The 23,906-nt window shown below is 35.9% G+C and overlaps 1 protein-coding gene across 4 annotated transcripts in view; it reads left to right on the forward strand.

The window, feature by feature from the left end:
- The first annotated feature begins 10,963 nt into the window (after positions 1 to 10,963).
- LOC128996203 (zinc finger protein 25-like) overlaps positions 10,964 to 23,906 on the forward strand; it is a 54,330-nt gene continuing 41,387 nt past the window's right edge. For 3 of the 4 annotated variants that reach the window (XM_054421347.1, XM_054421348.1, XM_054421346.1), the window contains exon 1: positions 11,055 to 11,141. The gene's annotated coding sequence lies outside the window, so the exon portion shown is untranslated. Of the gene's footprint in view, positions 11,034 to 11,054; positions 11,142 to 23,906 lie in introns of those variants that run through there. The other variant, XM_054421349.1, reaches the window with a different exon arrangement.

The raw sequence follows: 23,906 nt of genomic DNA on the forward strand, positions 1-23,906 counted from the left end.
GGTCGGACTACCAAAATAATGTAAAGCATTATTAACTTTTATTTAGTATGCCAAACCATATCAGAATCAATTCGCCTTTGACTATTGACATGAACTACAGTAGTTCAGTTCCCTTTTCCGTTAACAGATTTTCTAATCCCCTGAATACCGAGTTGCCGGTAGGTTAAATGGTTAGTGGAAATAATGGTCAGGTTTTGAGTTCCGCATCATTAAGCATCAGTCAAAAAATCCGGTCAATAAAATCGGTCAATAAATTTCTCTAGTTTCCCTTCTTTAATCAAGAGCGTCTAAAAAACCTTTATCCTAAAACATTCCTGCTTCAAAATCTCTTACGTCTCTTGTTAAATGAGAAACATAATCCTACTGGCATTCAAGAGCAAAAAATACACAACAATATTGTTAGCTTCAATATACAGCACGATAAACACTACAACGATACATCACATATAGTGCGAGAAGCGAAGCGGAGTCAAAGGTGTGTAAATAACGGAAACAAAAGCGTGCAAAACGACGCGATGAACAAGGCGGCGATAATGGCGTAATGGCGGGAGGCAGCCAGAGTTACGGCCGTGCCAGATTATACGTAGTGGGCTCAATAACATATTCTATTAGTCCCCCAATCTCGCGCGCTGTTTAACGGCATTTTAATTCAATCTTAGCGTAATACAGAATTCATAGCCGCCGTCGCAATGATATATCTGCCACTGTGGCGTTATGGCCGTTCTGGGACTGTGAGCGCCGTTCTGAAAACATCGTTTGTTACTCATGTTTTTATGTAATTGATATTCAACTCGTGGTATTATTTTTCGAGGCCAGAGACATGTTGCCGTTTTCATCAGATAGGCCTATAACGCATATATATATTAGCAGAGTACCCGTCCTTCGTACGGGGTTGGCGTACAAGTATAAAATGCTTATTGCAGTTATACTCCTACACTCTTCTCCATTCATACTTGGCTTTAAATACCTAATTTGTATGGTCGCCTTTTTAATGAAAAATATTAAAGTACTTGGATTTGCGTTTGAAATGGGAGAGGACACTGTTTAAGAAAAGTTGGTTTTTTATTTACGGTATGCTATAATATAGCACATCTGGGGACCATATCCATAATGTTCTACCACTGCACCTAAACAATAAAAAAAGTAAATGTCTCATTGTATGTAACAGCTTTTGTTGCTAGTTGGTTCAAATTAGCTGTTGTCATAAATGCAAAACATTTATAGTGCTTCACCCTGTTGGTAAACCTTATACATTTTTAATGCTAAATATCTTAGAACCATATTGTGTAGTTGAAACAGCTGACAAAATTCTTTAATTTCTTTCAAATATGAATACTCATAGGGTTAACATAGAAATCTCCAGAGCCAATGGGGTGGAGCCCGAAAGAATTTTGGGGATAAGAATATGCCTATATGTTAATTGGGAATGTGAGCTATCGCCATACCAATTTTCAGCCCATCCCGACCAGTAGGTAATGCGTGATTGAACTTCAAACAAACAAACAAACTCACAAACTTTCACATTTATAATATTAGTAAGATAAGAAGAATTATAGATATCCCCACAACAAAACTACCTAAAGTATCACCCCCGCATACTGCAGTAGATACATACATCATACGCGATCGGTGTGTATGATCAGGCAGGGTTTCCGATTTGCATCCCATAAAAATTATTTTTTGCGGCTTATTATCTGTTTTAATTCCTTGGTTGCAGTTTTGACACTTATTCTTTAACAGCTGTTTGATTTAAGAATATTGCTCGAGTCATAAAAAATGACCTAATATTCTCGAGTGCAGTTTTCCTGAAACTGAAGTTCTAGGAACGGACAGAAAGTTGAACTGTTCTGTGCGGGGTATTTCTTTTCGTAACGCTGCAGAAGAACAATTTCAGGCTTCATTCAATACCATAGGCCTACAGTTTAACCAGCTAATTTGTTATAACTCAGTGAACACGAACACGTCTTTTGTTATAAACTAAAAAAAGATGTAACATCCACCAAGACATGTTCAATCTTGCTGGATATTTTGTCATTAATTAAATGTTATTTTGATTTGTTCAATTGACTCTATAACTATAAAATATAACATCTCAAAACAAAAATAAAATCTCTAGACAAGTACGACAGGTGAGGTAATTTAAGAGTGTAAACAAAATTTCCTGCAGCCTGAGAAAGACTATTAAAACTATCACTAATCACTATATATTGTCTTAACAGAAACTGTTGATAATTTTGGTTAAAATTTGTCGCTTACCAATTTAAAAAACACTACCCCGTTATTACTACCACAACGTAATCCAAACTTTAAAAACCACACAATCTATCAATGTCGGGTTGAAACGCAAATGAAGCTGGAAACGAGAAATTGCATTACGGATTGATACTGCGAGAAAAATACACCGGGAAATTCAATTTGGCCGGCAGATAATTGTAACATGTGGCTGGGCAGTAATCACGATTGCGCGGATCTGCAAATTTCAAACAGCAATTACGGACATCGTCGGTAAAAAGATGAGCAAACAACGGCTGATGATCGGTCGCGGTTAGGACAATCATGGCTGCATGTCACATCAACTATGCACGGCAGCATGGGTAATACACGAGCGGGTCAAATATTGTCAGACTTCGGATTCTTTTAGTGAAGATGAAACACCTCATTTTTAGCCTAAGGATCACTTTTTGCAAAAGTTAAAATACCCAGATTATTTTGGTGACTAGTTTAGTTCGTCTAACTCGGTGATATTAATTTGATATGTTTCTTTTACTTCAGGGTATTTCACATTAATAGCTCATCCTGTTATATTGACACTAGAGGGAAAGCTATCGTTAATAAATAATTTTGTGGCTGTCTCATATGTTGTGTTGACTCGTTTGGTCTTGCCAAATTTTTTTTTTCATCATCCTGTATAGAATACAACAGTTTTTAGTTTTTTTTTATCGTCCGCAAAATTATCTTTTTCTGGACACTTCAAATAGGCAACAGAATATTATATTTCATAACAAGAGTAGAAAGTGAGTCATTACATATTTAAGGCCATGTTAGAAGTTTGAGATTTATCGAGCACTTGGTCGAGAATATGTATATAGACCCATTTTCATTTTCAATCGTGATTTGAACGTACCGTTCGCTACACTACAAAGAATAATTATTTTCTTTGTTACAAAACTCAGCATTTTTCAGGTTATGCCTTCACTTTAATTTAAAGTTAATATTGACTTTAGTTGTTGAATATTGAAACTGTTGATGAAACAATAGCAAATATTTGTTTGTTTACGTCGGCAAAATCCAAAAAAAGATAGTAGACGTTACTTTCGCATATTAAAAATTCTTTTGCCGTAGTAAACAATGTAGTAATGGATTTTCGCAGGTGATAAACATGCAACGAGAACAGGTAATTTCACAGTAGTGTAGCGAAAAAACATTGGTACATTTTCGGTTTACTAACCTCTACATTTGCTTATGGCACATTGTATGTTGTTTTCTATTTGAAAACATTATGATAACCCTGCTAATCACACGAAATTATTTTTACGCCATACTACATTATTTTGACGAACTTCCCACGCAAGGATTTAGTCCAGAAAACAGCTGTTTGCCGCCAGCTTATTCAAACGGGGTTTCATTGCGTACTACTGTACTGTAATGAGTTTTGCCGGACACCAATCAGCTGATTATACTGAATTCATGTGGCAATGAGTGGTTGTAAACAAAAACATAACCTCTCTTAGAGATTATGACTAGTGATTTTTAGTCCTTTAGTTGGTGGAAATATATAAGGATTTGTACAGATTTAGTAGTATGGCGTAAACTATCGTACGTAACTCGTCCAAAATGTGTGTACCGGACTCGTATGGTAATAACGTACTCGACTTCGTCTCGCACGGGAACGACCACACTCGTCCGGTAAACACCTATTTTCAGGACTAGTGACGTAATGTACTATATGTTATGTTTGTTTGAGAAACGTAAACATTGATGATGATTTTGTGTAACCTCAAATTATGTGTCTAATTTTAGTAAGATTAGAAGGTTATTTTCACAGTATGATGAAAACTTTTGTTCATCACATGGAGTGAACGTGTCTTTTTAGTATTCAATCGTGTTTTCCAAGCTCAGTACACCAAACAGAACCACTTTCGCTCCTAGTGATGAAAATTACTAATTACTAGTCTTGTTTTTTATGTATTTCATTGTTATTGTTATTTACAGTACTTTTATTTTTGTCGTTAAAAATAACTTTTGCAATACATTAAACCATTGACTGTATTGTATCAATAGTCAACACTAGACATTACATAAGTTAGTTGCTGAAATATGGACCAAGTCCCAAGTCCATAAGTGACTGAGTAGCCAATTTATCTTTATGCAATTTAATTTTGGATTCTTCATAACCATCTGGAAACATACAAGGGAAAATGTTTACAGCAGTAAAGATTAAACTCTTTTATCTCCAAAACGGGTGCATAATTATTCAAGGACATTTAGTTTAATGGTGAAAATATACCAGAATTGTAACGTTATCAATCATCTGTGTGTTGTCATAAATTATATTTCGTTATTATTCTAACTACTTGAAGTTGTCTTTTCATAAAAAAAAAAAAATGCTGTGTGAAATAGTATATTTCGTGCCTAGGGCCGAAAATGAGATTTTGCCTGCTCAAGATAGTTTTTAGGTTCGATACGAAGTCGAGAACTTAAAACGATCGAGAGCTGCAAAAACTCCGTGGTACGGACGCTATTTTTCACCACACTGTACCCTATTACCACTATTCACCACAATAATAATGCACACTGATAGTCAACACAACTACAACTTTAGGGTAATATGAAGAAAGAATAATCAGCAAAAATAATAATAAATAGTTGCTAGGCAGCGGTGACAATAAAACAATTCTATTGCAATGCTATGGATACGGATTGTGTATTTAATATGCATTTATGTTTTAAGAAAGTAAGCGGGCGGCTGATTTTGCGGCCCTAGGAATGTAAAAACATGCTCGGCCCCCAAATGACGATGACAGCTGGCATGGCCAACAATACGTAACTTTCAGCCACCATAAACGTATGCAAAACAGCTAAAAACATCATAGTGTGGTGAAAAATAGTTGTTCACCACTTGTGAATTATCACAGATCAGATGGTCCTTGTGAGCCTAGACTTTTACTTGGGCATGTTATTTACTTTAATTTACTACATTTTCAAAATCGTTTGTTGTTCTAAAACTGTCAACCTATAGTCTATGAAGAAAGAATATAAAATTACTCAAGAAATGTTTTAGAGTTTGAAAGGACGGTGGGTTCGGACACTGTTCGATAGGCAGAATATGCTACCTAGTGCTGCCTGACGCTGCCTCGGGCGAGTCGCATCCTATCTCCTTTGAGAGCGTCTGGTCTGCCCACACTTCCGCACCGTACACGAACACGGACTGGACCGCAGACATCAACAGCCTTCTGCGGCTGGACCGCGGACCTCCGACATTGGCCATTAACCGACTAAGGGAAGAAACCACTTTAGCGGCCTTGTCCGCTGTACGGGTGATCTGGTCTCGCCAGCTGAGCTTGCTGTCCACCATGACCCGAAGGTACAAGTGTTTTTTTTTTGTACTTTGCGGCACGAGTGGTTTGGACTTCAACGTTCCCCATCCTCAACGTTTTATAGATGTTTTATAGATGGAGTCAATCCTCTTTTAGCCAATTTCCCATATAGGGAATAAGCTATTACCGTATTACTCATGAAGCCCTGGACCTGGGGCCGATTTACTTTTTCGTTTTGAGGTCCCTAGAAGCCAAAAACACGATCCGTTGCAAATTTTCGTTTAATACAAACGTTTTCAAGCAAAGAGAAATGAATGAAAAATGTAAAAATGAACAAAACAAACAAATAAATATGAACTGTTTACAAATAGTTGAATTTTGAGAACATTATGATTGAGTACAGATCAAAGAAAATAATAAAATCAGCCTAAAAGAACATTTCAACTGAGTTGAATCACTTTCAGCGAATTTCCCCTATAGGGAATAAGCTATTACCGTAGTACTCATGATAAGACCTGGACCCGGGACCGATTTACTTTTTCGTTTGGAGGTCCATAGAGGCCAAAAACGCCATCCGTTCAAATTCATACATATATATTTATATATGTGTCCGTTAGCGCGATAACTCGAGCAAAAATCATCCGATTTTGATAAAATTTGGTACAAACGTGTAAACCTACGTTTATTCGAACGAGTTCGCGAACCAGCATGATCGGACTATGGGAACAGGGGTTTATGGGGGGTTTTATGGGGTAAAAATTGGTTTTTCCCATTTTTGACCCTAAAAACTTAAAATTTAGCATTTTCTTTCCTAACCATTTTGTAGAGCTTAAAAAACAAATAATTTAGTATATTGAAACGTTATTATGCGCCTAATGGTTACGGAGAAAATTCAAAAAATCGGCCAATTTAAAATTCCCATGTTATTCTTAGGGAGAATAAGTAAACTGTTTTAGTTTGCTTGTTTATGAACATATTTTGATAGAATTAGGAAAAAAAGCATTAATTTCATACTTAACTATTAACATTTTACAAAAAACACCCTTTTACGCTCCCTGTTGCAGCAAACCTAAGTAGTCGTTAAACTAATGTTATTTAAATCTATCTAATATATAAAATTCTCGTGTCACAGTGTTTGTCTGCAAACTCCTCCGGAACGACTTCACCGATCGTTATGAAATTTGGTGTGTAAATTCTGTAGGTATGCGAATCGGACGTAAACTATTTCCCGTTTCGAAATTCTTAAAAGGGCTCCGCCCCAGTGGCTCTGGAGTTTCCCATGTTAACCTTATGAGAAATGGAATTAATGAATCTTAACAGCTGTTTTAATTAAACAAGTTGGTTCTGTTCTATGATGTTCAATAGCATTAAAGTTACAAGGATTACCAACAGGGTGCAGCACTATTATTTCTTTTACATTTATGACAACAGCTAATTTGCAACCAAAAGGTGAGTGAGCGTAGCGAACGAACTTCAACCTGGAGGCGAGTGAGCGTAGCGAACGAGCTAACCTGAAGGCAAGTGAGCGCAGCGAACGAGCTCCAACCTAAAGGTGAGTGAGCGTAGCGAACGAGCTCCAACCCAAAGGTGAGTGAGCGTAGCGAACGAACTTCAACCAGGACGTGATTGAGCGATGCGAACGAGATCATCTTGAAAATTAAACGTAACGGTACTTTCTTTCCATCGGTCTGTCTTAGGGGAAACCTATAACTTAGGCGATACGAAGTTCGCCGGGTCAGCTAGTCTATATATATAATTTTGTAAGACAAAATTTTTACCAGAAAATTGTGGATGTCTGGTAAGTCGCAGAAAAGTGGGAGAGGTCTTAAATTAAAGGTCTTGACCCCAGGGACTCGGGAAAAATAGCAGAATTCCCATAAAGTTACCAGAAAACGAGATATAACGTAAAATATCCACCATAAGAAATGCATGGGGACTGAAAAACGTCTGCAGTCTATCAGCTGTTACTTATTTATTTGCAATGTTGACATTTATTCCGAAAGTCAATGTTGGTAAATAATGTTTCAAAATGAATTCAACGGAATTCAACTTTGGGGGACCTCGAGCAAATCCAACATCGAAATTCTTGAACGATTTCAGGCTAAGGCACTGAGAAGAATTATTGGCGCACCCTGGTTCGTATCCAACACTACAGTTAGGAATGACTTCAAAATTAAATCAGTGAAAGAAGAAATTACAGACCTTAGCAAAAATTATCAAGAAAAATTAGAATATCATCCGAACAGTCTTGCTTTTAATCTGCTGGACAATAGTCAGTGCATTACCAGGTTAAAAAGTGTTGTGCATGTGCTGGACCTAAGCTACAGATTTCTGTAAATATTTAAATGACTGATCCAATTTTTGGCAAGACTTGTTGATGAACAGGTGCTTGCTTCCTGACATTGTTTTGATATATGTTTTACTTATTGTTCTCATATTTGAACAGATTGTAAAATAAATTCTGATAAAAAAATGAATTAATTGTATTTGTTTAATTTTTTTTGTTTTCCGGTTTTATAATGAGTGAAGTAACTAGACAAGCAGGGTAGGGGAAGACCTGCAAGACGTGGAAGAGTGTCCAGGAATTCAACAGATTTAAGAAATGCTGAAAGAGAATGTCATGTAGGGCCTAAGTGTGAAAGAAATCCAGAAGCTGTTTTACAACCTGTCTTTAGTAGAACGCTGGAAAATGAGTTGAGTGTTGTTACTCACAATCTAGGTCCTCTTAACAGCACTTGCATGTATTGTGGCGCATTTCACTTCGCAGAGGAGGCCACAAATGGACATTTCAACGCATGTTGCCACAATGGACATGCCACAACCACAAGTAAATGACGAACTAAAAGAACCGTTTTTACATGATTCGAACTTCATAAAAAACATAAGACAATAAAACAGTGCAATGGCTTTTTCGTTGCTTTCCGCTACACAATAAGAGATTCCGGGAAATGGGACTTAATGGTTTAAAATTAAGGTAGCCTACAAATTCATAGATATATTTCCGAGTTACTACCGCGAAATGGGGAGTTAATAATTAATAATAATTTTAACCTTTACATTTGGTTCTCAAAATGGAAACTATAGCAGAATTCGTAAGATTACAAAACAAATCTTCAAATTTTAACTAGAAAAGATGTGCTGTATGATTTCAGCTCTGATTCGTCGTTGTCCGGGCTCAGGCCAAACCGTGTGCACGTTTCCATTTGTTAATATGTTGTGTTATTGATTTAATCATTATTTTACAATTGTATTTCATTGACACATCAGAAGCAACTAATAATATACGACTCCAACGGAAGGAAAACCAAGATATAAAACAAGAAACACTGTTAATTTTAAGTAACATAGAATTTATAATCTTAAAAACATATATCGAATATTTGTCTTTTTACATATGGTTTTTTTTTTATTTTAGTCTAAATTAGGGGCTATGGCCCCTACAGGCCACTAGTAAGGAATAAAGGTGATATTTTAAAGGAGAAATTTTAGTGTAAATCCAATCAGTCAAATGGAAATTCGCTTGGTCTGCAGGTTTGCTGCGGTGTGGGTATTTAGTCAAAATTACAACCTCAGTTTTGCATGTTTTATCTATGGTTTTGCTCAGAGTGAGCGAGAGACCATGTTCTGCCATTAATGCGTTAATGGTGCTGCACTTTTGACTTGAGCTGTTTGTAAAGTCAAGTGTTATTATTATTATGAAAATGAAAGTGCTGAGAAGTATTGACAAATAAATACTGTGTGCTTATGAACTATTTATGAAGTTTTAGATGTTCACCTAACATATTTTTTCGGATTCCTGAAGAAAGAGCGATATTGTTAATAAAGGCCTAGTAGGTTGAGTTGTGTGTGAATTTGTTTTTGCCATGAAATTGTTTTTTTCATACTAGGCTAAGCTATCAATAAACACACCTTGTAATCAAAAACAACTAGCATAACTATAATAATATAGGTACTACGTACCTTTTATTATGGTAAGATATATAGTAAGTTTGTTTTATTTAAATAAAATTTTAAAGAATTACGATAAATGGGGAAACTGTGTTCGAGAACCAGCAATGATCTCTGAGCAAGGGTCATCATTTGATACTGCAGCACTAAAAGCAGACTTGGCTTGTAGGGGTGTATGGGAGGTTCAGACGGAAGCATTATTCGATGTACGTGTCGTTGACACTGATGCTCCGTCGTACTTGAACCTCCCATACGAAAAAGTGCTGGAGAATGCAGAAAGAGAGAAGAAGAAGAAATATTTAACAATAACAGAAACCAGAAATAAATGCATCTTTTACCCCACTGACTAGTCACGTCTGTGGACGGAATGCTGGGCAAAGAGTTTCAGACCTTGCTCAGAGCAATGGCAGAACGCCTAACAGAAAAATGGAAGAAACCTTACAGTTTAGTGATGAACTGGATAAGGGTAAAAACCATCTGTGCGACGTTAGGGGCCAGCAGCATGTGTCTAAGGAGGACAAGGAAGAAGTGGAGGACCCTTAGAGAGTTTGAAGATGGGGCTGGAGTACCAGTTATTTATTAATTTAAATAGCAAATGTTTTATTATTTTTCCATGTCAAAATTGATTGTGTTTTGCTTTTTAAAAAACTTAATTCAAGGAATGGATAAAAGTTACAGCTGAAAGCTGTGAGAAGCTGATACCAATGCTATACACATCATATAATACACATCAGAAGTAACAGTACAGTTACCTCGGAAAGTGCTCCAAGAGCTTTCTGCGCATGCTCAAGCTGAGATAGAGATGCCCCGTGTGCGTGTGGGTACAGACAGAACGCCAAGTAGAAGTAAGTCAAGTCAGGTATTTACTTAGGTGAGGTATAGATGAGGTTACGATGACAGCTGTGGGATTCTCATTAGCAGAGGGAACACCATTACCGTAACAATACGGTTCCAGCCATCGGCCTCGGTGGTGCAGTGGTTAGCGTGCCGAGCTGATATGCTGAAAGTACCGGGTTCGAATCCCGCTTGTGGCGCTAACTTTTTGACTTAGATTTTTTCATTATCAGCAAGTTTGGTTGGTTTGGTTCGGTTATGACAGTTTAATTTTATTATTACTTAAGTCATTATAAAATTTTAATTGAGCAATTTCTAGTTTTATTTAATGAACAGAATTATTGTTTCTATTAATAAACTTGTTTATATTATTTCAATATCAGCAAAATTGGTTAGTTCGGTTAGGTTATGATAGTAATTTTATAATAAAAAAGTTATAAAACTGAATTTGAGGCATTTATAATTTTATTTTATGAACAGAACTATTTTCACGATTAGTAAACCTACATTGCCAAAATGCTCTCTACTACAGCGCTGTTCACGGAGGAGTTTTGAACTAATGCCTCAATCGTACCTCCCCTAAGTCAGACCCGTCCAGTCCATGCGTCAAGTCAACACTCAACAGGGCAAGAAGTCAAGAAGATGAAGAAGGTAGTTTTGAGAATGAAGAAGAATAAGAATGATTCAATGATTGAAAAAATGGATTTTGGGAAGGTAAATATTGATTATAACATTTTTATAACAATTACAAATAAGTTATAGCTAGTTGCTAGTTAGAAGTTAGAAGAAAGAATGAATGAAGTGAAGTGAGGTTGTCGCAAGGTAATTAACTTTACTCTTTTTAAGTGCTTGTGAGTTTTATTTTAGGCTTTTATTTTAGGTGCCGACGTCCGGCCGACCGGACGTTTTTAGAACGAGCCAAAAGTGCCAACGTCCGGCTGACCGGACGTTTCGTAATGATCGAACAGTTGTCATAACAACCGAATGGATACTCGGATTCTTTTAACCCATATATTAACATTGAGTTGAAAGTTACTAGATGCGATACATCGATTTTTGTTGGTCGAAATATCGAAAATTCGATTTTTACGAAATTTTAACCTAAAAATCGCCAGATCGCGCTCGGCATTTTTAGCGCGACCTTCGGGAAAAATCATCGGCACTTTTTGAGTGTTACTTTTATTTCTCGCCTGGCACTCTAAGGGTTAAGATTTGACAGGCGTCAGGGTAATGTTTTTGTTATAATAGGCTAGGTGAGATTGTGTTGTGCGTGTAACCTTCAGATAATAGGGTCCATCCAGTTTATAAATTCTTTAACAGTATAAAAGGGACGTTGGGACAGTCACTACTTCAGGTGAGATTTTACTTGGTTGGGACACACAGACTTCAGTTCTTCTGGTAGAATGTTGTAAGGGTAGATCTGGCTCCGGCGTAAGAAGGTTTTATCTCAAAAGACTTCCTGTGATGAAGGGGCAGGAATGAATTCTCACAGGTTGAAGTCTCCAGCATGCCTGGTGGAGATGGCTATTTCTTTTGAGGCTTCTAGAGCATGCAGAGTCCACAACTTCCAAGATGTATACGGCTACAACAGTGAGCATTCCCCAATCTCTGAAAGCCATTCTGCCAACCCAACCTTGCCATTGTTAGTATGGCTCTCTTCTGGAGTAGTAGGACTCTTTCCAGATTGGCGCAGGATGATGCTCCCCAGAGGGCTACTCCATACTTAATGTTACCGGTACTCTCGAAGAGGGCGAGGGAAGTGACTCTTGCTGTGTACTGGAGACCATGACTCTTGTGATTGTGAATAATGTGCTGCTTAACTTCATGCAGAGGATATCTAAATGGGGTCTCCATGTAAAGGTAGAAGGTAAAGGTGGAATTGATGGTCATCCCTAGATGTGTTGTAGAGCTCACGGTGTCAAGGTTCGGTAAGCCAGGAAAGGGTTTTTTACTGAAAGTAAGTTGCTTGGTCTTGTCTTCATCAAACACAAGGTTGTTATTTTGACAGTAGTCCAAAATGTTACATTCAGGGCAATGTAAGATTTGACTTTGAGAGCTTCCAAGGACTCGCTGGAGGATCAAGGCAAGTTTTGACATGATCAGATCATGGCCTAAGCAGTCACATGCCTTGCTTAGGTCAATGAAAATTCCGGTGACGGTCCCCTCCTCTTCTTAAAGGTTTATCACATGTTCACAAAGGTCCAACAGAGCTCATTATACTCAACGCTGAATCCGAAAATGACGTTCTTTTTCCGCGGAAAGCGACCAAAACTACCGGTTGCCTACCCAAAAAACATTTTTTACCAATGCAAGTCATGAGGGTACTCAAATTAACCGGAATAACAAGCAGATCATAAACATGCAAGAATCATCTTGATCTGACGTTGAATAAGCGATGTATAAGTTAGGATGAAATAATGACTTAGGCCTACTTAAGTTTAGGTTGGGTACTTAGGTAATTTGTGTAACTAGGGCCTACAGTCATTTTAAAATTCAGGACGTTATTTTGCATTTAAACTTAAGTGGAATAAATAGGCCTACTATTAGCCTACCTAATTACCGTTTTTTCACCCTTTACCCAAAAGGGATTGATGGCATCAGAAATTCAATATACATGAATACATTTAAAACAAACTGATATATAAAAACATACATTTAAAAAAACTTTGGCGTGTGGATATGCAGATTAATCAACAAATTCGGGAAATGTGTCGAAAAAAAAACTCTCTGGACTCAAGGAGAGGGACTAGCTTCCTCGTGAAAAATTTGCGCTCAAGGCACTTGATAGAATTTGTATTGCCACTATAGTAGGCCTATAGCTCTATTGAGATCATGCTAGCCTAACACTAAGTACATCCAGTAACACATGCTGCTTTGTTCAGTGGTCATTAAACGCTGAACGGAGTTGAAACTTATCGTGGTTGTCATAAGATAGATAAGTAGTGAGCATGCCAGGATGTAATGACTGTAAACAGTGAGGATTCCCTATCTTGCAAAGATGGGTTTACAATATAGTCCAGTAAATCTGTCAGAAAATATGGGGTTGCTGTGCAAAAGGTCGGATAGTTCTGATTTTTTGATATGTTGTTAGTATTGGGCCCATAACATAAAATCCAAGTTATCCACCTCGAGATACTGCCGCTCGCCGCGGGGCGCGCCACTTGTTATTGAAATATAAAAAATATGGCAATTCCTATTGTTTTTGACTCAATCTCGCGAACCGTTGATTTTACCGAAAATTTTATATTAGGCTATTACACTAAAGAAGAATAAATTTGTGACAGTTTAAGCCCAACAGCAAGTATGTAGCGTAAATAGGTAATGGTCAAAATACAAACCATCAAAATAAATAAATTTTCCAAAGACATATAAAAATTGTGGTTTTTTTCAATATTTCCACAGTATAGTTGTTTGAAGCAAAAACCGTATTGATTTAGAGAGTATGCCAGTTTATTTGCTATTATTAGAAAATAAATGAAAGTATGAATAAAAGTACCCCCACCTCAGCAAATCTGCAGAATAAGTGAATTTCCATTTGCTTTATTTGATCTTCACAAACCTATTTAAATAACATTACGTTTAACTGGTACCTAGGTTTGCTGCTACAGGGAGGGTAATCTATATATATAAAAGGCAAAGCCCTCACTGACTGACTCACTCACTCACTCACTCACTCATCACTAATTCTCCCACTTCCCATTTACCTAGGAGGCTGAAATTTGGAACACTGATTCTTTAGGCATTAAATAGGAAAACTAAGCTATTTTTATTCTGATCGGACTCTTGGGCTCCGCCCCAGTGGCTCTGGAGTTTCCCATGTTAACCTTATGAGTTTTCATATTTAAATGGAATTAATGAATCTTAACAGCTGTTTCAATAAAACAAGTTGGTTCTGTTCTATGATGTTCAAAGTTACAAGGATTACCAACAGGGTGCAGCACTATTATTTCATTTACATTTATGACAACAGCTAATTTGCAACCAAAAGGTGAGTGAGCGCAGCGAACGAACTTCAACCTGGAGGCGAGTTAGCGTAGCGAACAAGCTAACCTGAAGGCAAGTGAGCGCAGCGAACGAGCTCCAACCTAAAAGTGAGTGAGCGTAGCGAACGAACTTCAACCAGGACGTGATTGAGCCATGCGAACGAGCTCACTTATGAAGTGGGGCAAAGCCCGCGGGTACAGCTAGTATGGTATATAAAATAATAATAGTATGATAAGAAACAAATAAATTTACCCAATTTTATAAAAATGTGTCTATAAATAAGGAAAAAACAATAATTAAAAATCTTCCCTTTTGGAATAACTTGAGGTTTTTTAATTTACATGTTTTAATATTCTCCGTAACCAAAAACTGTAAAAAACATTTTAATGTACTAAATTATTTGTTATTAAGTTCTAAAAAATGGTTTAGAGATACATTGTAAAATTGTATGTTTTGTGGGTCAAAAATACGAAAAACCAGTTCTTAACGAAAACCCCTATAAAGCAACCGTTCCCATGGCCTGATCATGCTTTGCGAACTCGTTTTAATAAATGTAGGTTTACATGCCGAAAAACAGACTTTCAAAATATACCTTCAATGGCAAAACTACTATTCCCAAAGCTGTCAAATGTTTATACATAAACATTTAAGCTAAGCTTTGGGTGCAATACTTTCACATGAAAACAAAACAAAAAAGTTTAACATAGTTAACAGTTTATTGAGGCTGAAAGATTAGGCAAATAAGATCTTCCAATTACAATCACTCTACAGATCTTCAATGCAGCGGGTAATTTTTCCACGCCAAGTGCGCCCATCTATACAGGACATGCTGAATATGAATTGAAATACAGGATTGATATTGAAGAACACAAAAAATTCACAAAGATCGAAAATTTCACTACAAGACATACAGACAAGTTCTGGTGTGGAATTTGGTCTGATTAGGCCATCGAACAGGCCCTCATAAAGACAATGAAAAGCTCTGGTGGATTGACTCGAGGACGAGGGATAACAGACAAAATGTTGTAACTTGATGGGCGCTTGGGATGATCCGTCCTCATCAAATCTGTAGGAAGTTGAGAAATATTGAATAGTCATTGAATAGTCATTTTAAAAATGATGTCAGTTGAACATTAACAGTGAGCAACATGTTGACGTGCGTCATTCTCGCATTGCTCGAGACAACGAAATTGATGAAAAGATTAAATAGTGGTTTCCTCAACACACACCATTTAATATAAATGATATGCTGATTATTAGCAAATTTCCCTTATAGGGAATACGCTATTACAGTAGGTCTAATTGTAAGACCAAGACCCGTGACCAATTTACTTTTTCATTTGGTATTCCTAGAGGCCAAAAATACTGTTGGTTAAAATTGTTATAACATATATAAATATATTTGTATATAGGCCTACACCGGGTGTCCGAAAAAGACTCCATAGTTTTAAACATACCTCACGATACTATTGTTCAAATGTAAGAGTAATAATCATTTCGTGCTGTGTAGAGTATACTTCAAAGTTTTAGTTTCGTACGTTGGCAATAAGTTGCGTACACCTATTTGACCTTGAACATAGTTTTGGTAATAAATTATAATACAAATAATAAAATATTAATGATAAAAATGAGTAAAAATAGTTTGCATGTCTGCAGGACTACAAATGGTTCGCATATTGAGGTGTGATAGTGTTAAAATAACATTTATTTAATTACCTTTCATTTAATGTACAGCATAGCCTTCTCTATGGTATCAGTTGTTGAACAGTAGTTTGTATCTAGTACAATCAATAAATATATTTTCAAACTAGGTGAGTTTTTTTGGAGACCCTGTATCCAAAAAAAAACTAAAGATTTTACTAAACTGTATCCAAAAAAGTTATTATCGTCCGTTAGCACGATGATTCCCAAAAATCATCCGATTTAGTGGAATTTGGTAAAAACATTACTTTTATTTGTGAATCAAGAGATGATCTATTTATCATTTACTTTGTATTGTAAGTGACTTAGCCTATTGCTTTTGCTTAATGGCCTAATAAATAATTGAATCATGTTAACGTACATTTATTTATTAAAACGAGATCGCGAAGCATGATCGGCATGATAAGGCCATAGGAACAATTGCCTTATAGGTATTTTGCCGGTAAGAATTTTTTTTTTCATTTTTAACTCTCAAAACATACAGTTTTACAATTGTATCATTAAAGAATTTTGTAGAGCTTAAAAAAAATAATTTAGTACATTAAAATGTTTTTTACAGTTATTGGTTGAAGAGAAAATTAAAAAAAGTTAATTAAAAAACCTCAAGTTATTCCAAAAGCAAAAATTTTTAATTATTGTTTTTTCCTTATTTATAGACACATTTTTATAAAATTGGGTAAATTTATTTGTTTCTTATCATACTATTATTATTTTATATACTATATTACCCTCCCTGTAGCAGCAAACCTAGGTACCAGTTAAACGTAATGTTATTTAAATAGGTTTGTGAAAATCAAATCAAGCAAATGGAAATCCGCTTTGTCTGCAGGTTTGCTGAGGTGGGGGTATTAGCGAATTTCCCTATAGGGAAGTAGCTATTACCGTAGGTGGCACGGTAAGACCTAGACCCGGGACCGATTTACTTTTTCATTTTGATGTCCCCAGAGGCCAAAAACACTATTCGTTCAAATTTTTATATATGTATATATATATATATATATATAGATATGCTAGAAGCTGTTAAGAGGACAAAATTTATACACAACTCCTGTTAAGAAGACAGTAACTGTCGCCTTATTAATAAGAGGACAGTCTTCTTAACAGGCTTTTGGTATAACACTCACTGTCTTCTTAACAGCTTTTCACGTGTAAAATTCAGGCTTACCAACTTCTTTGTTGGGAACAAGTTTTCCCATCGATTTTCTGGTAGTCTTTTGTCAAATATTCTTCATAAATCATAAGAATTTAAGTAAAGTTTGACCCAATCGTTTAGTTTAATCGTTGTAAAACTACGTAGATAATAAATATCATCCCCTTTCTCTTAGGCTGGACTAAAATTTCGAATAGATGATATAAATCTAATCCTATGCACGTTTCTATCGACGAAATTCCTAGAAATTCAATCCTACTGCCTTTGTTTTTAAATAAAACGATTATTTAGTATTATAAAAACTTAACAATGAAATATGCTTTTATTAATAATAACTACTACCGTCACTCCCGATTCCATCGTCCTTTTCGCTAATTCTCCCTCAATTAATCAACAGCGCGCACTTGCACGTGCTCTCGCCTACTTCCGCATTTGCATCTATACATAGCTTTCACACGCATAGAGCTAATTCCAAAGATTATTCGTAGAGTATTTACTGGCCTTATTATGGCCAGGTTGTTGTTTTAGAGTAATGTAATAAGAGCAAAAATTGTTGTTCGAGTACAATGTAAAGTGAAATGTAAATTCAATATTTTTTGTGACGCATGGTATCTGGAACGGAACCGAAATTTATTAATAGCTTAATAATTGGCCTTTGCACTATATGCACTGACTTTCGAGTTATACTCTATACTATCTCCTATCCTCAGTGTTCCTCCAGTTGTCGGCGTTGAATTTTTGGGGTTACGACGCTCCGAGGTTCAGGCGTGATTTGCCATTGTTGTGGTGGACCGGCGTCACCACTGACGTTATAAATTTATTAGTTTTCCGTGCGTAGTCGGTCGTCACTTATACCTTACAAAGAACACGTTCTAGGACAGTAGTTATAATGGAATTAGTTATAAAAATTATTTTCCTGTGCTAAAATTCAATAAAAATGTGTATAAATACGTGCCTAACCAACATCAGTACCCTCATGAGAGAAACCCGATAACGGGTGTATGAGTAAAACTACCGAAAATGCTTATGTGACGTGTGGGTTGGCACTACTGGGGTGATTATGAGAGGTAGAGGAATGCATTAGTTCCGCTTTTAAGTTTATATTTTACTTTATTTTTCATCCGGACATATAAAATGTTGCGTTGAGTGTACATTACACACAAGTGTACAAACTTTAACTGACTGATATTCAATATTGTTTTTATCAGAATTTGGTCCTACAGACCGTGGTCAATACAGTAAGGTGTAGTGAAAAAGCTAAAAACGGTTTTTCATTTGTTTAAATCCTTTTTTGTCCATACAACAACTTTATTTTTTCATTAAAGCATCTTCGCTAGATATTTCTTACTATAAAAAATCTATAATTGTTTGGTACTGGCTAAGCGTGTATAATATTATATCTATTTCTTCAGTCATGCTTTTAAATAAACATTTAGGTGACAAAAACTTTGTCAATTATTTATTTACAATAAATGTATTGTTTTTATTTTCCCAAAAGATCAGCTGTATATAAATGTTCTAAATGCATATACTAAACTAGCTTTACCCACGGGCTTTGCCCCGTTTAACTTCATAAGTGAGCTCGTTCGCATGGCTCAATCACGTCCTGGTTGAACCCACGGGCTTTGCCCCATTTAACTTCATACGTCCTGGCTGAAGTTCGTTCGCTACGCTCACTCACTTTAAGGTTAGAGCTCGTTCGCTGCGCTCACTTGCCTTCAGGTTAGCTCATTCGCTACGCTAACTCGCCTCCAGGTTGAAGTTTGTTCGCTACGCTCACTCACCTTTTGGTTTCAAATTAGCTGTTGTCATAAATGTAAAAGAAATAATAGTGCTGGTAATCCTTGTATATTTAATGCTATTGAACACCATAGGACATAACCAACTTTTTTAATTGAAACACCTGTTAGGATTCATTAATTACATTTAAATATGAGTACTCATATGGTTAATATGGGAAACTCCTGAGCCACTGGGGCGGAGCCCAGAGGTCGGAGGGTAAAATCCTTTCTTAGTGAGCGTCTACTACTCAAAAGGAAGATGCCTGCCAAGTTTCAGGTTCCTAGGTCTTATGGTTTCTGAGATTTCGTGATGAGTGAGTGAATGAGTCAGTGGTATTTGAGCTTTATATATGTAGATTTCTAGTTTGCATGAAAAATTAGTGTGTAAGAGATGATCTCACGGATGGACGTCGCCATTTTGACCCGAAAAATCACGTCACCATTGGAGGATTAAATAAGCATGAAAAAATAGAATCCAGTTATTATTAACACTAATGTTTGTTTCATTGAGCGGAGCTCTTATACTACACTCCTGCTTTTTACAGGAAAGCCATAACTGTCCAATGGGGGGGGGGGGTAGTTCTCCACTAGTTTTCCACAAATTGTTTGCGCAAAGCACGTTGCAACTAGGATTTCACTTATGTTGTAAACTTTCTTTGATCTTTACCGACACTCCGCGGATAGCCAAAATTTAGTGGATAACTTGTCTCTCCACTAGTGGATGACAGAAAAAGTCACTGCATTTGGTATGAAAAGCAACAAGTTTCCGCAACTAGTGATAATAGACAATAGACAAACATTCTTTATTATTTACACAAACAAAAATGGGTACTGTTTTAAAGAGAAGAAATTAAAAATTAAAAATACATAGGAAAATATGAAAATGAAATTAAACATGAACTTTAGTGATTGGATTGAAAATTAAATATACAGTCTTTAAACTCTCATTTTTAAAAGTTATTTTTCTGAATAGAAGGGGTGATTTTCAAGCCATTTTCGTAGATGAACTGTCTTCCAGGGTCTTGTTTAAGTTCATCAGGCAGACTGTTGAAGTAGAGTTCTCTTTGCATGTAGGTTTCTTCTCTATAAAACTGAGGTGGTGTATCGGGAGTGCGAATTCTGAAGCATTTATTGTGTTGTATTGGTGGTAGTCTCCGAGCTTAGTTTTATTTGTTGAAATTGCAAGTATAATTACCTCACTAATGTACAGTGCTGTTACTGTAAGTATTTTGGGTTCTTTAAAAGATGTAAGGAGACATCTCAATTACGTGAATAGATTAAGCAATGACTTTGAAAAACGTATTGGATTACAATAATAGCTCCTCTCAATATTGCAAGCAGAGAACTGCATTTTCCACCTAGTACATACAAAGTAATGCAAGATATCTTAAAAGAAATATTGGCAATGAATTAAGCATAATGGCGGAAAATAATAATAACAATGCACTGTGGCACATAATCAACACGGAAAATCAATCAATCAAAAAATATTGTAATCTACACATATCTTTCTACATCCATCATTTCTAACTTTACAAAATCTCCGAAACTAGTCGACGAAACTAGTCGAAACTCTTGTCGTAAGTATACATATATAATGTTAAAACTATAACTGCCCTAGGATAATAGCGCAAGTTTAAATTAAAAAAGTGTATGACTGAAACTAATTGATTTGGTAACTGATGACGTTGTTTAGACCAATCAGGAAACGACACTCCTTTACTGCGTAAATGTCTAACAAAGTGTGTACCTCTGTACTTTTGTCTAATCATTTACAGTGATTTATTCTTTACATGGTTCTAAATTCATAGTTTGACTTTTCGTAGGCCTGGCTTTGTCTGTGTTTGTCTGTGTTGGCTATGTGCTTAAGAATGGTTTTACATAGCTGTTATCACTGGTTATACAGTAGTGTACTTGCACATATTCCCGCCATTTTATGCAATTTATAATTCAATCCCGTGCTTTTATCGAGAGCGTTGAGATAAGACGTGGAAAAGATTAATATTGATCATTAAATATACTGTACTGTACGAAATAATTAAACATCCACTACAGATTTTAGGGACTATACTCAATGTTTCCACTTAAAACAAACTAATGCAAAATTTACTTTTTGTATTAAATTAGCTTATTTTCTTGAAATTTAGTGAACATGTTTATGTTTAATTACATTAAGAACTGTATTTCGCCATTTCGGCTAAATAAATTTACAACAAAACGCATTAGGGAATATTTGCAAATGTCAAATAAGAAACCAATAACCCTACATCTTAATAGGTAAGTTGCCTAATGTAAACATGTCCATTTCAAGCTGGCTATAGTTCAGCTTCGCATCAAAGTTAAAATTGACTTTTGGTTTATCAGAGTAAAAATGTTTTAATAGGGCAAACTTAATGTCATACAACAATCCTTTACCCTATCTAGATTTATTCCGAAAACTTAAAAAGCATCCATGCAATTAAAAAAGTAGTCGTCTTGGATAAAATTAATAGCATTACCATGTAGCTATATAACTACCATATAACTAAAATATCAATGGGGGCATGATAAGACTCTAACGTGAATGGGCAGAATATGTGTTAATCGCCACAAGTGATATTTGCCACCACTCTAGGATTTGTGTCATTTGCCACCACTGTATATCTGACTGGGTGAGCCCTCAGCCCCAACCCTGGTCTTCATTTATCCAGAAAGAATTCATCGTCCAGGATTCATATTTTTGTATGTCATAAGATACTAGTCAAAGGTCCCCACATAATGTTTTCTCTAAATCGGATAGTTTCTGAGATGGCAATGGTGGCACATTCAAATTCATCCCCCTGTATATTCGCAAAATACTAAACACTTAAACTGAGGGTTTTCAAGATTTTAATGGGATTTAGTCTTATTGATGCGTCATATACTGTGACAAATGCTATTTTTGTATTATTTATCTAATCTCAGGCCATGTAAGGAACATTCAAATAGTTTAAAATACCTTAACATAGATAGGCCTATACTGTTTAACTTGTGATTATGTGAAGTTTGGACTCAAAATGTGCGTTCTTCTTAGCCGAACAAGATGGTAAAATTAATTTTCACAATTCACAGTTGTAACTGGAGTTATAACCATTTATTTAATATACAAAAATTTATAAGTACAACTACATGGTTGTGACACATAGAAACGGTCAGGCAAGAATTCCGGCAACTGACCTTACTGGTGGCAAGACACTGGTGGCAAATAGTAGGACATCGAATGGGTAAATCAGAATGTTTAACCAAAAAGGTTTATCAGTCGAAGGAAGACAGAAGTTTCTTCATAGTTTTACCCGATCGTTGTTAAATCTAATTCCCTGATTTATGGCCCTCCCCGGTACATGAGGGGTGCAGATCAATCGAGTAGGTTAAAGAAATACAGACGGTGCTGAATGGGGAAGAAAGTGAAAGTAGTCTCGGCGAGAAGGTGCGAACTGCCCCGACGTTCCTAGAAGGATATGGATGAGGTACTACACAGGGTGTATCAAGTCAGGTGTCCACTATTGATTTCAGACAAACCGTTTGTCTCACAGTCATGAAATGACTAAACAAACCCCAAGGTATAACCTTTGACTATTAATACAACAATATCTTTAATGTATTTTATACATAATGTACCAAACCCAGAGGTTATCTCGTTCAAATATCACAATTATTGTCAAATGGGTGAGTCAGAATTTGGATCTCTTCATTAGCTTAAAAATGGCAGCTGTTTATATGCAAAAATGTGTAATATTTTGAATACGGCATAACTCACGACAGTTGAAACATATGTGTTAATAATTTTCTATCTATATAAATAAAACTAGAGTTTCATCTGTACATTTCTCAGAATTATAAACTTTTAGGTTATTTTTACGTTTTATACATCAAAGAAACCGAAACAAGTCTTATCTAAATTTCTGTCTGTCTGTCTTCCTGTCTGTCACGGCCCAAGAGCCATTTTACGCGGCCTTCTCCTGAAAAACGAGAGTACCTATTAAGTTCCAAATCATTTTAATGTACTCACTGGATTGGCGAGATTGTCTTTAGCCATTAAAATATGGCGTCACTACTTTGTAAATAAAATGACGGACGTTTAAAACCCCAATTTTGTGTGATCTTTTGTAAAGTTTTCACCCAATTTTTTGTGTTAAAGTTTTGGGAATTTAAATATTTTTTCGCCGTCACGAGATTGAGACCTTTAATTTGAGCCCTCTCCCGTCGTTATACGACTTCCCAGTTGCCTACAATTTTGATGCAAAGAATCGGCTTACGTAATTAGCATATACATGGTGTCAAAAGAAATAGCAAAACTTTATACTTTTATTATATATTCATAAGCCCCAATTCCCATGGTCCGATCGTGCTAGTTAGTGAACTCGTTCAAAGAAAAATTTGGGTTTACACGTTCATACCAAATTTAATCAAAATCGGATCATTTTTGCTAGAGTTATCCTGCTAACGGACATATATACATAGGCCTTTTGGTAACTCTAGGTTAAACATTGAAAAGGGTTGTGTGATACAACATTCACATAAGTGTATATTATATTTTTTATTTACTCTTTAAAATGAATGTAATATTCTTGCCTTGATTTTGTCATTGCGAACACGATTGTCAATTTTGCTCTATACATTTATGAAATGTATTATCATAATTGCCATTACTTTGACTCCAAACTGTGTATAAAGTGCGATTGTATACTGTTGGGAATGAATATTATATGAGTTGAAAATAAAACACCATCTAGCCGTATATAAGTTACCTCTGAAGAAGTCTGTTTTATATTGTAAATGGTACCAACTGCATAGACTTAACACGTCCGTAACAAGTTTAGTATAAGGCAACCGAATGACCCAAAAATGGCCTACATTTGTAACAAATCTCTATCCCTATATCCTATAGCCTTATTTTTATTTTGATAAGTGTTTTGTGCGGACAATGATAAGAAAAATGCTGAAAGAAACGGC

Source organism: Macrosteles quadrilineatus, unplaced genomic scaffold (genome assembly GCF_028750875.1).
Source record: "Macrosteles quadrilineatus isolate MER2022 unplaced genomic scaffold, UCM_ALF_1.0 Scaffold_6__1_contigs__length_79288215, whole genome shotgun sequence".
NCBI classification, from domain to species: domain Eukaryota; kingdom Metazoa; phylum Arthropoda; class Insecta; order Hemiptera; family Cicadellidae; genus Macrosteles; species Macrosteles quadrilineatus.